The sequence below is a fragment of the Triturus cristatus genome, chromosome 4_1 (assembly GCF_964204655.1).
Source record: "Triturus cristatus chromosome 4_1, aTriCri1.1, whole genome shotgun sequence".
Lineage (NCBI taxonomy): Eukaryota > Metazoa > Chordata > Amphibia > Caudata > Salamandridae > Triturus > Triturus cristatus.
In genome coordinates, this window is record NC_140585.1 from 404,388,926 (window position 1) to 404,406,523 (window position 17,598).

Consider the following 17,598-nt stretch of genomic DNA (forward strand, 5'->3'; position numbering starts at 1 on the left):
CATTTGGTCAACATTTGGTTGTTATAATTTTACCGTTTTTGCTTGTAATTTTGGGATCGTTTGTTGTTGAAATGGTATATAGTTTGTGGTAACACTATTGACACATTTTATTGTGGCTGCAGAGATATTTCTTGCTGATTTTGCTAAATTGCCTGTGGCCAATGTTCATCAATTCATGGCAATTTTCAGGCATTTAATATGTACTTGTTTTACAAGTCCCAGCATAAGGGGACACGTGTCAATGAACAGTCAAGAACTGAAGGATGATGATTAGGGTTTAACGTTCTTTTATCAGGCCCACGAGATTGTCATTGAGGTTTAGGGCAAAGCAAAAGTTGACCTATTTTTTGTTCCCAGTTGCCTTGGAGATCCCAAGTTTCGCCAGGTTGGTGCAGCTGGATGGGTAGCCAGAGTGGGGTCACTTTTCAGTTAAGTAAACTGATGGCATGAAGAGATTTTAACTCTGATTCTCTTTGGAAAGAGGACTCAGACAAGATTCTTATTTGTGAAGGTGATGTAGTTGTTCATGATTTGCTGGTGATCAGATATGCAGCAGAATGCAGGATAAACTTCAGTCAGGCAGACCAGTGAAGAGTTCTTGCCACTTTTGATGTCGGAGATCTGCGAGTGTTTGTAGAAAGAGTGGGTTCCGATTAAGAGTTTGATTCCCTTGTAGGAGATGTAGCTAGCCCCTAACAATTGGAAAGTATCTTCTGTATGCTTTTTGAAGTGAGAGGCAGGGATCCAAGTAAATGCCCATGGGCTGGATGTTGGTAATGAGCTAAGGAGTGGAGGCCGTCCAGTTGCATTTTGTTGAGTCCATCTTTTATATGATTCTGGCGTGTGCCATCAGTTGAGCTTCAACTTTTTATGGCCATGCTGAAGTAGTGGAAGCGTAGAGAATTGTGAGGTCGCCTTAGTCAAGGTGTGCTGTCTTTGAGCAGTGAAAGGATTTTTTCAATTTCACACAGTGTAGAGGAAGCAGTTAATGTTTTGCAGCCGGACAGAGAAATTCGTTCAGAGAGGATAAAAGTATGCAATGATCACAGGAAGCTTCCTCATAGTTTGAAAAAGTCACCATTAGACAGGGGTTGGAGGTTGTGCTGTGGGATGATGATTGTGGAATGCTGTTAGTGTTGTCAAGGATATGAGATGTCACTGTTGTGGCTTATGGCGTTTATTTTTGTTGTCAAAGTACTATTTGATATAGATATTCTTTTTTTTTGTTTTTTTTTATAAGTAGAATGTGGGATGATTCGTGGTGGCAGTAGGATCCCACCATGGTTAAACATCTCTGAACCATGCTCAGTTCTCATTGCTGGTCTTGGAGATAATCTTAATATACATCAAATTTGACTTTGCAGATGCTAAGTTTTGGGCAGTGAGTGTAATTTTAAAATACTTTAGTGTAGTGTGTGGTGTGCCAAGATTTTTCCTTGAATTTTCTTCTTTGGTGCTTGTTGACGTTGAGGTCTTGAGTAGACAAGAACAAATAAATTGTGGTTTACATTCGTAATAGAGATGTGTATGTGGGAGTTAGTGTGTACCTAGAACGCTAAATAAATCTAAGAGGGTGCCAACAGGAGCCGTTGGATTGCGATGGAGGGTGTTGAGTGGGCATTAATGAGCATGTGTGTGAAAGTGTGTTCAAACTGTTTGCTATAGATACTGTTGGTATTAGGTTGGATAAAGCATTTGAGGTTAAAGGATCATGGAGCTCGAGACAAGGGCATTACTTTGCTAATGAGGTGCAGGGATTCTGATTCCCAAATGAGGGAGACGGAGTAAGGCAGATAAGCTCTGGTATTAGATGTAGTGCATCTATGAGAGAAGATTTCGAATATGAGTTAATGTGTTGCACCATAATGTTCTCCATAAATGCAATTTCAAAGGTGAGAGCCTTCTTGGGGAAATTACGTTTTATCCTGATGTGGGGCCATTTCTTTATTTATTTTCTGACCATATTATGAGTATTTTCAGAAATGTACAGTGCTTTGAAAATGCACCGATTTAGCACTGGTGCTGTTAAAAATTGATACTTGTATAGCGCACTACTCACCCGCAAGGGTCTCAAGGCGCTTGTACGAATACCACTGTGGAACCCATCCTGGCTTTCCCTGTGAGGCGTCCACTCCTGGGCACCCCCAAGGTGGAGGTCAGGCATCCTTAGCGTTGTGGGGGCCGTTGTGGAGATTAAGCAAGCTATTGCCCAGAGTTGCAGAGTGGGACTCCATGATTGGAATAGGCACCGAGGCGAGAATTATCAGGTCCGTGGAATTTTTGAGCCCAAGACCCGCCGAGGCGGGGAATTGAAACCTGGTCCCGGGCTAGACCCCTGCATCAGGGTCTGCCACTCTAATCATTGAGCCACACTTCACTACATAAGGTTGTTTATGTAGTAGCACGTGTTTATGAGAGTGTGGTGCCCAGTGCGTTGTGGCAGCGCGGATCTACACCTCCCTGCGAACCATGGCCCTCCCTGATCCGACACTGATGCAGCTGACGCCAGGATTCGCGGCGGATGGACTCACTCAGTGTGTGTGTCTCTTGCTGCTCCAGCCAGGCTCAGTGCTTCTGGAAGGCAGCTTTCTGGGTAATCTCATCCCGCGGGAGAGACAGGGATTAGACTACTCCAGGCGGCTAATTATCTACAGCTGCTCTTCAGGGTCAGAGCTGTTTATCCACCTCGTGCACACATGTGGGTGGGTGTGTGTGTGTCTGTGTGTGTGGGTGTGTGTGTGTGTCTGCAGCTCACCTCCTTTGTGGTTTGAGGGCTTGATTCCAAAAGAGCATGTTTGCATTTCTTCCTTCTGGGAGCCGTGTACCTTGTAATCCTTGTTTAAACAATTCTTGGTTTCGTTTCTTCTGTACCCACGTGGTTGATGGGTGTTTATCCGAATCCATTAGCCCTCGGCCGCATGCCGGAGATAAGCCCTGCATTGCAAACCTATGGAGCCTATAAGCTAACCAATAAACACGCTTATACTGCATGTAATTAGGGCGACCAACTGGCATTGGTGCAAATTCAGGACGGTGAGTGTAAAAATTCAGGACAAAGGGTCAAAATTCAGGACACAAATTCAGGACAGGAGGTCAAAATTCAGGACAAAACTTCAGGACAATAGGTAAGTTTTGCAGACACATCAGAGGAGGTCGCGCAATAGTATATAAGTAAGCCCAGCCATATCCATACATATTCAACCATTTGGAAACCTATCCATCATGTATCCTTCCATCTATCATTTCACTCATCCATCCCTTCATCCATCCTTTCACTCATCCATCCATCCACCCTTTCACCCTATCTATCTGTACACTCATCCATCCACTCTTCTACCCATCCATCCATTCACTCATCCATCCAGCCATTTACCCTTTCACCCATCCAGCCATCCTTTCACTTACTCATCCATCCACCCAGTCACCCATCCTTTCACCCATCCACCCTTTCAGTCATCCATCCATCCTCCCTTTCTCTCTCCATCGAACCTTTCACTTAGCCATCCTTCCTTCCATCCATCCATCCACCCATCCATCTACTCATCCACTCATGAATCCATCCATTGACCCTGTCACTCATCCATCCTTTCTCTCATCCATTTATCCTTTCACTCCTTCACTCATCTATTCATCCTTTTGTCCACCTACCCTCCGTTTCACTCACTCATCCATCCTTACATCCACCCTTTCACTCATCCGTCCATCCATTCACCCTTGCACTGATCAATTCATCAATCCATCCATCATTTCACTCATCCATCCACCCACTCACTCATCATCCACCTTTTCACTCATCCATCCTTTCACTCATCCATCCTCCCTTTTACCCATCCAGCTACCCTTCCACCCATACATCCAGCTATTTATTTTTTCTCTCATCCATCCTTCCACTCACTCATCAATCCATCCATCCTCTCTCATTATCCATCTATTCGATCGTTCATTCATCCATTCACCCTTTCACCAATTCATCCAGCCATCCACCCATCCCTTCACTTACTCACTCGCTCACCTTTTCATATTAATTTTGAGCTGAGCCTTTTTGAGAAGAGGTCCATCAAGAACTTCACCCTCGCTGCAGGAGCCATTCCAGGACTGGGACAGAAGCCACCCTGGGCGGAGCCAGGATCCACCACAGGGTGGGGGACGGGAGCCATCACAGGCGGGGGGGGGACAGGAGCCACCACATGGGGGGGAGCAGGAGCCATCATAGGAGGGGGAACAGGATCCACCAGGGTGGGCACAGGGGTGGGCATGCAGTATTCTAGTATCATCTTGGTCTCTTCCAGGGTGGGGTAGGGCTCCTCACCCCCTCCTGGACAAGACAACGAGAAGACAGGCTCTCTTTCCAAAATGTTAGTTTTGCCATCCCCCACTGTGATGTACAGTACTTAAAGGAGATACTCCAAGAGAACTGATTTAACTGATTGTCCTCCATACTTTGTTAATCAGTGTGGATGCGATTGTGTCATTTCTTTATTTTATTACATTATAGACTGCATGTTTGAAGAACCGAGGTTTGCTTACAATTTAGTAACAGTAATTAAGCTCTGTGAAGAGAACCACGTGCTGCCTCGGCGTAATCAGGGCTGGTTCTACAATTTTTGGGGGGCCTGGGCAGAAAGGGAATGTGTGAGGCCCCTCTAAATTGCAGAGACATGAAGCATTCAGGGCTGTTTGCATCTGAATTGATGCCCGTGCTCCTGAAGCTGCAGCCCCTCCCTCTCAGTCACCTTCAAGCACCTCTTAACAGCTCATCAAGGGCTGAAGGTGTGAGGGTTGCCATCCCGCTGTGCCTCTCCAATGCTGCTGGGGATCTGAGCTTTGGTACTGCATCGGAGTCTGTTACACCCGACCTCCACAGCATCGGAGTCAAAAAGGGAGGTGGGTGGTGCGATCGGTGCCGGTTAAAATTACGGACAAATGGCGTCCGTTAAAGAATCCTTCACGGACAACGGACAGACGGCCGAAATTACGGACTGTCCGTGAAATTTACGGACGGTTGCTCACCCTACATGTAATGAGAACATCCACTCCTAAATGTAAGTCTGGGAAACGCAAACTAATACAAAAAGAACGAGTAGAGATGAAACCAGAGCACAGCCAGACTCGGGAGCTTGAGTCTTGGGTCTGCGGGGATGCTATTTACTCTTTTGTGTATAATCAGGCATGAGAACAATCGTAGGGTGACCAGAATTTTAAAGCCAAAAACTGGGATATTTCACAAAAATAGAAGAAGGACTACAACTTTACTTCAAGCGAACGCACAGAATGACAGCGCTCCTCAGCAGAGAATTACTGAACAGGCAGTAAGAACATACATAAAATGCAATTTTTAAACCCAGTAGCTTGCCTGCTAATTAAACTGCTTTCTTGAAACAACTGCTAACTATCGCTGCTTTGTAAAACATAAAAAAGCACCTCCCGCCGTTTTCAGTTGACCCTCTTTAAAAACCGAGACATGAGCTAAATTTCTTGAAATCTGCCAGGAGCAGGACAGCTGATGAAAAACAGGGACCGTCCTGGCAAATCAGGGATGCCTGGTCACCCTAGAACAATGTCATCGATATCGATAAGGTATTTCAGATTTGCAACAGCTATGGCAGCTAAAATTGCGCTGCTCTTGCAATGATGCACATTACAATGGCTCTGAGCTTACCCAAAAGTTCCTTGGCATTGGATCGCCTTTTTTCTTGCTTGTGCATTTTGTTGAGGACATTTTCTCTAAACACAAACAGATCCCCCTCAACATTTTGTACCCTGTGAAAGAATGAAATCTGCATTCCTTAGGTGATCTCCTATTTTCCCCTTCCTTCCTGTTCCCCGATAGTTGGCTGTTCCCCAACTTCCTGTCTATTTGCCAGATTTGATCAACTTCCTCCACCCCTACAAAGTCGAGCATGTTTCATCCCATCTGCCACTGACATCTCCTCCACGATGTCAAACACCGGGAGAGCGCCCAGAGAATTGGAATTCTAAAAGGTTCTAAGAAAACTTTAACTCCAGTTTCTCAAGAGTATTAGATGCCCGACAATCTGGCGAAATTAATGTAATTACCACTCTCCATTATTCTTTAGATCCTATGACTTTTGGCCCTAGCAAAACACCTAATTGAACTGAAAAACGCTTGTGTTATTCAAGGTGCAAACTGCATTCCTAGCTGTGCAGGATTATGTCAAAATGCCTCTTCGCTCTGTGCTACCAGTAGCGTAGCTGGGGGGGTCCGCCATGGACGGCACTTTTTGGGGGGTGGCAGCACTTCATATGAGGTGAGCAATTTCGGCAAGCGCAAGGTAAGTGTTTTTCTTTTTTTAACATTTTATTTTCCCTCATCGTCATTTGGCAACTACCCCTGCCCCTTCTGTTTTTACCTGCACTGGCCATCACTGGGCGGCAAACTCAGGGTCCGCCCACGTCTGCAAAAGCTCTAGCTACACCATTACTTATAATTTACTGCAGTTTTTAATTAATGTATCCACACATTTATTGTATCATTTCTTCATAGGATGTCTAAGGACAGACACAAAAGTAGTGCCAATCGTCAACGGCCTCTTGATACTTTTCTTCATCATGACATTGCTCAGTAGGTAATCCATGTGAACATTTTCCAACCAGGTAGCCTTTATTCTGCATAATCCAAAGACAGCAGCTACTTCCTCTGTCCATAGGTGATATTGTTAGTTAGAAATCCAGTTTGTCTGGTGCTTGCTGGTATAACTGAAACCCATTTGTGAGAAATTGTGTTGCTGATTGAGGGGGGGTGAAACCCTACTCGAACAACAGCCCCAATCCTTGTCAGGGTGAACCACAAAAAAGTCACTACCTTAACCTGTGCTTATCCCTCTGATAGCTTGGCACAAAAGCAGTCAGGCTTAATTTAGAGGCAATGTGTAGAGTATTTATGCAGCACTTATACAGCAATAAAGTGAAAACATAACACATGATAAATCCCACTCCAATTTAGAAAAATAGAGAAACATTTTGTAAATGTATTTGACACCAAAAGGAAAAAAGTCCAAAATCCAATCAGTAAAACCAGAGATATGCAACTTCAAAGATGTATGGTAAGTATAGCACCTAAAAGCACAAAGCACCACTCAGGGTTATCTGGTCTTGCAAGACTGGGTGAAAGTTACAAGTTCAGGCTGGTCGCAATGGAGCGTGGGCAAGACACAGGGACCAAGTTAGTCCCTCTGTAGGAAGGTAACTGATAAAGTCCTGCGCAAAGAGTTCTATTTGCGGTGGAGGAGGCCGCCAGGAGTAAGTAGAGCATCGCAGATGGTCATCACGTAACACAAAGATCCTGTTGGGCATGACGGACACTAGTTGCTGGAGCTTCTCGTAGACGGTGAACATGGATAGTCTATTCTGTAGTGCATAGTACAGTTTTCACATTGGTGATCGGTGCTGGCGGTTGCTATAGCACAAACAATCCCCGGAGCTTAGCGTTGGCAATTAGCCCAGTTGGCAAGATCTTGGAGCGAACAGGCACGTTCGTGGTTGTGAAGATCCCAAAACTTCAGAATTTCTCCTTTTCTACTAGGAGGAGTGCAACTGATGCCAGGTCCAGGACCTGGGGCGCACTGCATGGGAATCAGGAACTTACTCCAGTAAATGCCAACAGGGCCCAGGCAGGTACAGTACAGCAGGTCAGCAGAGACCTCTGGAGCTTGTTGTGTCCTTGTAGCTCAGAAAAGAAAGTCAGCTGACCCTTGGAGTCACTTCAAACAGGAATGAAGGGTGCATGTCCAGTCTTCCTTTTCAGGCAACAGGGCACTCCCCTGGAAGCAGGTCAGTTCTTCTTCTGCAGTATCCACAGATCCAGGAGTGTACTGAAGAGTAGATGTGAGGGTTCCATTTTTATACCAGATACCCTCTTTAAAGTAGGAGAAGCTTCTGGAGTTTTACCCTTACAGAAGTGTCTGGAATTTCCTGCCTCCCTGCCCTGGTCCCAGTCTGCCTGGGGTTACAATAGGCTAATGTGAAGTCCTTTGTGTGTGAGCTGGGCCAGTGCCCTTGGGGTGTAAGTGTGGTAGGTGACAGCCCCCACATCAAGCCAGGATGGCCCACCCTGCCAACACCCATACTCTCTATTGTGATGCTGTCTGGGAGGAATACACAAAGGTTAATTACCAACTACGCCCTGTCCTGTGAACCAGGAACAGTCTGTAGGCACCAAATGGTTAGGACAAGAAAATGCAAACTTTCTAAAAGTGGCGTTTTAAAAAATTGTGACTTAAAATTCTGATTTTACCATTAAAGCTTTAAATTACTATTTCTCAGACACCAAACATGGAATTCCTGTCTGCTCCCAATCAAAAGTTAACTCTTATTAAATGTAATAAGGTAATCTAATGTTATCCTATGGGAGAGGTTGGCCTTGCAAAAGTGGAAAATACATTTTAGTTTTTTTCTCTACCAGGACAATTAAAGCTTAAAAGTAAATGTCCAACTTTTTAAATACAATCCTCCATGCCCTAAGGTATGTTCAGGGCCTTCCCTATGGGTCATTTATATGAATTAAAAAAGAAGGCTTAGGTCTGGGAAAAGGTTTATTTTGCTGGGTCGAAATGGCAGTTTAAACCTGTACACACAGGTTGCAATTGTAGACCTAAGACATGCTTTAAAGGGCTATTTAAGTGGGTGGCACAATAAGTCATACAGGCCCACTAGTAGCATTTAATTTGCAGGCTCTGGGTCCCTGTAGTACCACTTTATTAGGGACTTAAAAGCAAATTAAATGTGCCAATTGGGTATATGCCAATTTTACCATGTTTAAAGGAGGAAGCAAAAGCACTTTAGCACTGGTTAGCGGTCATAAAAGTCAACAAAAATGTATTCAGGAAACAGGAGGGATGAAAGCCAAAAGTTTGGGTGTGACCCTGCAGAGAGAGCCAGGTCTAACACCATTAAAATATAATGATGCCATGAAATTAAAGGATGTAATAGGGCATTCATGAGCTCGATGTCTTTAGTACCTGCTGAGTAAAGGGCACAGCCCAAATTATGCAATGATTCTATAAAAGAATAATTAAAACCTTTATGTTCACAATTAGCAGTTGACTAATAGTGATTACTGTCATGTTGTGAATATAAGTTAATATCCTTTGCCACTGAAAAATATTATGACTCTGTCAGACCCTGTTCAGTGTCACAAGGCAGACAGTGACTAATGGGCCACAACTGTAGTGGTTAGTGTTGTGTGCCTCGGTTGTTTGTTCTACTATTACTCAGAAACCTTGACCAAGTACGCCCCTGTGCCCTGGACTCTCAGGGCAGAGAGGGTGAGCAGCCAAAGGCATCTCAGGTACTTAGTGTAGGGGGCGTAGAGTCAGAGTTCAATAGTCAACCAACAGACCCAATAAGTCACTGTCCAGTGCATTGCTTGAGTATTAGAAAAGATGGTACTTTTAATAAAATGGCACTACAAAATAAGACATAATTAGATATGTATCAGATTAAGGTGAAACAATCTCAAAGCCAGGCTTGTACTGAAATACTGCAGCTGCTACAGTGTTCTCCTCCCCACACAATGGTGTCCTCTACAAGTTGGCTTCCTCTACAAGTTGGGTTTAGGCAATTTTTGTGATACAGTTTATACAGTTCTTTTGCTCAAAAAAGTCTTACCAATGAGGACATTTCCTTATCATGGCTTGGCTTTGCTCATGTTTGGAGTTTCTAAGTTTCTGGTAGCTGTTCCTTGCACGTATCTGGTCGGGAGTGGATATGCCTTGGTGGGCTCTAGAGGGTATGCATTTTGGTGTACATCGCTGGTGTCTTTGGGGGCATCACTTCCACCACATTAGTGGACCCGCTTGTGTCTCTCTCATGCGGACCACCTTCAAGTGTTAGTTTAGAAGGCTAAATTCGTGAGTACTGGCCTTCAGCAGTTGCGGCCACAGGACCAGTCCTCTTTGGCAGATACAGTCTGTGTGCTGGGGCAAATGTTTCCTACATTGGCAGCATCAGCTCCTCTGTAGTTGTGCCTCACACACTGGCAGCGCCAGTCACTGTAGCAGTGACACAGGAATGTTCAGATGCATATTTTCATGCAGTTTACTACACAACCATGCTCTGGAAGACTGGGTGACTACTCACAACACAGGTCGATCCTGGTATCACTTTCACTATGTAGTCAGCTGATTCTGGGGGTTCCGCATACCAGGGACACTTCCTGGATGGTCACTCGTCGTGCAGGGCCACACACTCTCCATCCCTCTATGACCAGGCAGGCAACATTCTAGGGCCTAGGGAGATCTACAACTCTTCTAGCAGGATGCAGAGTTCAGGTGATGCCCCCTTGCCTCTGGGAGACTTGCCCTAGTTACACAACAGCTCTTGTAATACCCTGCAAGACATTCCCTTCGTGGCCAAGAAGCTCTTGGAACTGGAACAAAGTGGGGTGCTTGGGGTCCCACTTTTGTACCCATTTTCAAGATAGGGGATGTGGATCCACTGTCTAAGGTCGTGGAACTGATTTACGCTGGTTTTCTGACATTTTCCAGCTATAGTGCAGACATAACATGTGTGCAAGGTGATGGTTCTATCAGCCGATAGTGATGATGCTGGCTCCTAGCAGGAGTATCAAAACCCAGAGCACAGTGAAATGTGAATGCTCTGCTCCTGGTTGTCATTAGACTTCCTGAAGTAACAATCAGGGACAGAGAAACCAGCATGCCCGACCTAGGAACCCCCGCCTTTTACAACAGACTCTGCAGACTCACTCCTTCTCTTCTCCATCTACCATGCCAGTGCTCAGTAAAATCTAATCAGCAATGCCCTGCTACATACTTCATAGAATCTCTATCCTCCTTCACTTCAGTGTCTGCGTCTTCACCCTCTGGCTTCAGGAATGCAAACAGTGCACTTTCACTGTTTGGGGAAGCTGTACACATCCGAGACTGAGCCACTCTACATCAGGGACCATCCAAGATGCATCTCCCAGTCACCCGCTTGGATGGGAGTATAGACCGCTGTCCCGCTCGTTTGTCATGCATGTGCATCTGTCGGCTGTCGTTCCGCATTTTGAAGTTTGCATGGGTGCTGATGAAGTGTCCACCTGGTTCACCGGGACCGCTGTTAATGCATTGTTTTAGCCTGGTCCAAAGTTCTGTGCTGCCCTTCTAGTAAAACGTGCCCTTCTTAATTCCCTATAAGCAAGTAAGAAACACAAACACTTAGCACCTAAATAATACTGAATGTGGGAAAAAGATGGGAAAAAATACTTGTACAAGGCACCAAGCACAGTAGCATATTTGGGGCACATCAACACTGCTGTTTCATGTAGACGTCACAGACCATGGCCACTCCAGTGCATCCCTTTCCTGCTCATAAACTGCACACTGCCCTCAGGAACTCGAAACCACATGCACTGGACTGGACAGGGGCCAACTGCGCTCAACCCTCATTTGACGCCCTGTGCCCTTGGTGCTGCCCTCAACCCTCACTCGACGCCCTGTGCCCTTGGTGCTGCACTCAACCCTCACTCGACGCCCTGTGCCCTTGGTGCTGCACTCAACCCTCACTCGACGCCCTGTGCCCTTGGTGCTGCCCTCAACCCTCCCTCGACGCCCTGTGCCCTTGGTGCTGCACTCAACCCTCACTCGACGCCCTGTGCCCTTGGTGCTGCCCTCAACCCTCCCTCGACGCCCTGTGCCCTTGGTGCTGCACTCAACCCTCATTTGACACCCTGCGCCCTTGGTGCTGCACTCAACCCTCACTCGACGCCCTGCGCCCTTGGTGCTGCACTCAACCCTCACTCGACGCCCTGTGCCCTTGGTGCTGCACTCAACCCTCACTCGACGCCCTGTGCCCTTGGTGCTGCACTCAACCCTCACTCGACGCCCTGTGCCCTTGGTGCTGCCCTCAACCCTCCCTCGACGCCCTGTGCCCTTGGTGCTGCACTCAACCCTCACTCGACGCCCTGTGCCCTTGGTGCTGCCCTCAACCCTCCCTCGACACCCTGTGCCCTTGGTGCTGCACTCAACCCTCATTTGACGCCGTGTGCCCTTGGTGCTGCACTCAACACTCAGCAACATGGCACAGGAGTCCTGGCTCATCACAATGCCAGTCTATATGGAAGCAGACAGTGAAACCAGCGCGCATTACAAGGGTTTATCAATGGCTGTTACACGCTACACGTGAAGCAGTTAACATATATGCAACATAACATCATATTATATCAAATCATATCCAGACATGATTTAATCCTTGAGCTTTGTCACAAATACCACTAACCAGTCTCCCTCCAATGTATTAATTTATTATAGAGAATACCTTGAGGTACTAAATGGTAGAGAGGCAGATCCTAATGTTTAACAAACCACATGTCAGTATGTAATAGAATGACTGATTCTTGGACCGAAGTGATATGAACATATCTACAGCACGAACTACAGGGGAACCTAATGTTAAGCAACAAACATTTTAGACAGAGAATTATAAAATGTTTCAAATAAATGCTAAAATATTCTATGATTATTGTCTTGTAGAGAAGATATGTTTTTCTGAACATTCAACTTTAACAAATCTGCTGGAAATACGCCCCATACTTGCTCCTAAGTCTCCCTGAATCAAATAAGGAATATCAAAGCCAGTAGGTCAGACCGTGGCAAGTTAATACAATGATTATTTTTATTATTTATTGAAAACATATGCTTCAAAAATTGATAGAAACAAAGAAAACATGCAGCCACATAAATGTGACAGCAATATATTTGCTATAAAAAATGTTAAACATTCACCAGTATCGTCACATTACTAGTGTTTCTTTTTTAAAATACCAAGTCTTTCAATGCATTATATTATTATTATTTATGAAGGCAACACGAATAAATTACCGTCTAAAAAAGCACTCGACTCACAGGCAGCTACAATATCCTTATCCCACTTCCACACTTTATAATAGCAACTTATACAAGAATTGGCAAAGCCAATAGGTCTCACCTCTGGGATTTATTGGCTCTGCCAATAGATTTTAGAGTTGTTGTACTGCACCCCCGGTGCTGTGTAAAATGGCTTGAGAGGAATTTTAAGAAAAAGACAAGGAAAGAGAAGAACAGAGAAAAACAGGAAATAAGTCTGTGGGCTGCTGATTCTGGTCCCCCTGCACCCTGCACTTGCTCACAGACAGGACACAACTTGTACAAAAAAACAAATATGCCTGGTCCATGATGTGAGGAATTTTAGGCCATAGGGCGGCAAAATAGCATCCTATCCATCTGTGAAGTTACTGCTACACACACAGAAAGCGTTTTCCGAATGTAATTGGGTGTCCCTGCCTGTGTCCGAACACAGCCAATGTAAGTGGGCAAGTAAACATACATTCAACATTTATCTACCGAATAATTATTAAAGGCATCGGTTTTTGGCACTCAATAATAATGGTTTTCTACTGCACAATAGAACCAATTTCATCAACCTTAGAATAATGACAGTCTGAATTAAAACCTGTATGGACTGTAACTGTATTTTGCAGTTTTATATAGCACAAACTCGACCCAAAGGTATTGGAGCGCTTTACTTGAGCACCAGTTACTTTACACGTAATTTTTTTCCGTAAGATTGCATGCGTGTCCTCGGTAATAATGTGCCAATGGTATTTCTCATGTGTTTCATGGACAGAGACGCAGTGCTGTCAAATAACAGTGCATACATTTGCCCTCACAGGCTTTCTTCAATATCAAAACATGAAAAGTAAACATATAGAGCAACCTGACCCCCCCTCCTTTAACCCCTTCGCCGCGGGGGTAATTCCCCCACGGCGTGGGGGGGATGCGCGCGGTGCCGCGGTGCTCGTGACGAGCCCGGCTCGTCATGAGGCACAGTGGAGCTCTGCTCATGACGAGCTGAGCTCGTCACGACCCCGCCCACTGATTGATTCTCCTGCATAGGCCGGGAATCAATCGTGCGTGGGCGGAGCGCAGCCGTTATGACGAGCCCAGCTCGTTATGAGCACAGCTCCACTGTGCCTCATGATGAGCTGGGCTCGTCATGGGCATGCAAGCGGTTAATCCGTTTGACAAATATATTTATTTTGTACTAGCACCATATTTCTCCATTTTAGGTCTCGGCTAGGCAGCGCATGCGCTGTCTCCTCGAGAGATGCTGTATACACTATAGTGAGGGAAAGCTCCACCCACTTTCCGCCCATCTTTTTGATTGGCTTTATTCATAAATTCTGCATTGTGATTGGTGTTTGGCTTGTTAGTCCCACCTCCTGACGCTTATGTCGTCATTTTGCTCCTTCCGAGGCTCTCAGCCCCTTTACTCAAACACTATTTGCTGCCCTGTGTGTCCACCCACCCCCTCCAGCAGTTCGCAGTTTTTTCGCCCCCCCTCACGACCCCTACTCTTGTTCGTGGTTTTTTTAAACGTGGAAGCTGCCATTTGTAATGCAATACATCTCGCGTAAATGCGAGTCGTATTGCATTGCAAATGCTTGTTTAAAAATAGTGTGCAGTCACAAGCACGCCCACCTCACGAAATGTAGGCGCAAAAACCGGAAGTCAGGCGTCTCGCACCTCAGTGTGGGCGGGGCTCTCGTCCACCGAGGAGAATCCCGCACACCGGCCAGAGGAAGACTGAGCTTCCCCAATTGCTCCGGCGCCAGAGAGGGGGATCGGAGACTCGCAGGCTTCCAGAAAAAAGAGCAGGGCTCCAGGCTGCTGATCGTCGCAACAAAGTCCGGTGTGTAGGGCCGGTCGGCACACATTATTGGTGCCGAGTGGAGTGCACTGGGAGGAGCTAGTGAACAGGGCTTTCTAAGGCACTGTTAGTGCCAGTGCTTGTTATATTTACAGCCTTCCTCGTAGGCCGCCTTGATGGGAGTCTGCAGCAGGATATTGCATGCCCTCACGGCGGATAACTAACATGCTCTTTGGCTGGCTGAGTGAGTGCTGCAGATTTGCTTCAGTGTGGCGCTCTTTTCAGAAGAAAGTAATTTTTCTAGGTAGCATGTGTGCTGCGAGGGTGCAAGCAGTAGATAGCATGTGTGCAGCGAGGGTATGTGCAGCGATGATGTGTGTGCAGCTAGGGTGTGTGCGCAGGTACCATGTGTGCAGCGAGGGTGTGTGTAATGAGGGTGTGTGTACAGGTAGCATGTGTGCAGCGAGGGTGTGTGCAATGAGGCTGTGTGCACAGGTAGCATGTGTGCAGTGAGGGTGTGTGCAGCAGGTAGCATGTGTGCAGCAAAGGTGTGTGCAGCGATGGTGTGTGTGCAGCGAGGGTGTGTGCAATGAGGGTGTTTGCACAGGCAGCATGTGTGCAGCAAGGGTGTGTGCAACGAGGCTGTGTGCACAGGTAGCATGTGTGTAGCGAGGGTGTGTGCAGCAGGTAGCATGTGTGCAGCGAGGGTGTGTGCAGTGAGGGTGTGTGTAGTAGGTAGCATGTGTGCAGCGAGGTTGTGTGCACAGGTAACATGTGTGCAGCGAGGGTGTGTGCAATGAGGGTGTGTGCTCAGATAGCATGTGTGCAGCGAGGGTGTGTTCAACGAGACTGTGTGCACAGGTAGTATGTATGCAGCGAGGGTGCATGCAGCAGGTAGCATGTGTGCAGCAAGGGTATGTGCTGCAATGGTGTGTGCATTGAAGGTGTGTTTGCAGGTAGCATGCGTGCAGTGAGGGTGTGTGCAGCAGGTAGCATGTGTGCAGCGAGGGTGTGTGCAGCGATGGTGTGTGCCGCAGGTAGCATGTGTGCAGCGAGGGTGTGTGCAGCAAGTAACATGTGTGCAGCGAGGGTGTGAGCGCAGGTACCATGTGTGCAGCGAGGGTGTGTTCATTGAAGGTGTGTTCGCAGGTAGCATGTGTGCAGCGAGGGTGTGTGCAGCAGGTAGCATGTGTGCAGCGAGGGTGTGTTCGCAGGTAGCATGTGTGCAGCGAGGATGTGTGCAGCAGGTAACGTGTGCAGCGAGGGTGTGTGCCCAGGTACCATGTGTGCAGCGAGGGTGTGTGCATTGAGGGTGTCTTCGCAGGTAACGTGTTCAGCGAGGGTGTGTGTGCAGGTACCATGTGTGCAGCGAGAGTGTGTGCATTGAGGGCGTGTTCGCAGATAGCATGTGTGCAGCGAGGGTGTGTGCAGCAGGTAGCATGTGTGCAGCGAGTGTGTGTGCAGCGATGGTGTGTGTGCAGCAAGAGTGTGTGCAGCAGTTAGCATGCGTGCAGCGAGGGTGTGTGCAGCAGGTAGCATGTGTGCAGCGAGGGTGTGTGTGCAGCGAGGGTGTGTGCAGCAGGTAGTATGTGTGCAGCGAGGGTGTGTGCAGCGATGGTGTGTGTGCCGCGAGGGTGTGTGCAGCAGGTAGCATGTGTGCAGCGAGGGTGTGTGCAGCGATGGTGTGTGTGCAGCAAGGGTGTGTGCCGCAGGTAGCATGTGTGCAGCGAGGGTGTGTGCAGCGATGGTGTGTGTGCCGCGAGTGTGTGTGCAGCAGGTAGCATGTGTGCAGCGAGGTTGTGTGCAGCGATGGTGTGTGTGCAGCGAGGGTATGTGCGCAGGTACAATGTGTGCAGCGAGGGTGTGTGCATTGAGGGCGTGTTCGCAGATAGCATGTGTGCAGCAGGTAGCATGTGTGCAGCGAGGGTGTGTGCAGCGATGGTGTGTGTGCAGCAAGAGTGTGTGCAGCAGGTAGCATGCGTGCAGCGAGGGTGTGTGCAGCAGGTAGCATGTGTGCAGCGAGGGTGTGTGTGCAGCGAGGGTGTGTGTGCCACGAGGGTGTGTGCAGCAGGTAGCATGTGTGCAGCGAGGGTGTGTGCAGCGATGGTGTGTGTGCAGCAAGGGTGTGTGCCGCAGGTAGCATGTGTGCAGCGAGGGTGTGTGCAGCGATGGTGTGTGTGCCGCGAGTGTGTGTGCAGAAGGTAGCATGTGTGCAGCGAGGGTGTGTGCAGCGATGGTGTGTGTGCAGCGAGGGTGTGTGCGCAGGTACAATGTGTGCAGCGAGGGTGTGTGCATTGAGGGCATGATCGCGGATAGCATGTGTGCAGCGAGGGTGTGTGCAGCGATGGTGTGTGCGCAGCGAGGGTGTGTGCAGCAGGTAGCATGTGTGCAGCGAGGGTGTGTGCAGCGATGGTGTGTGTGCCACGAGGGTGTGTGCAGCAGGTAGCATGTGTGCAGCGAGGGTGTGTGCAGCGATGGTGTGTGTGCAGCAAGGGTGTGTGCCGCAGGTAGCATGTGTGCAGCGAGGGTGTGTGCAGCGATGGTGTGTGTGCTGCGAGTGTGTGTGCAGAAGGTAGCATGTGTGCAGCGAGGGTGTGTGCAGCGATGGTGTGTGTGCAGCGAGGGTGTGTGCGCAGGTACAATGTGTGCAGCGAGGGTGTGTGCATTGAGGGCGTGTTCGCGGATAGCATGTGTGCAGCGAGGGTGTGTGCAGCGATGGTGTGTGTGCAGCGATGGTGTGTGTGCAGCGAGGGTGTGTGTGCAGCGATGGTGTGTGCAGCAGCGAGGGTGTGTGCAGCAGGTAGCATGTGTTTGCTCCTTCAGAGCAGTGTCTGACAGTGATTGAGCCCCACCCTGTCCTGTCGGGTTCAGCTGCTTGTGAAGCCTCCCCTGCCCAGTCCATCAGGCCCCTGTGAAGGGCCTTTCACAGGCTCTTCGGAGTCCAGGCGCCGA

General features: G+C 47.8%; 1 protein-coding gene across 1 annotated transcript in view; it reads left to right on the top strand.

Moving 5' to 3' along the window:
* The window catches only part of A4GALT (alpha 1,4-galactosyltransferase (P1PK blood group)), a 207,370-nt gene that overhangs the window by 104,979 nt on the left and 84,793 nt on the right, over positions 1–17,598 (top strand). The window lies entirely within an intron of this gene.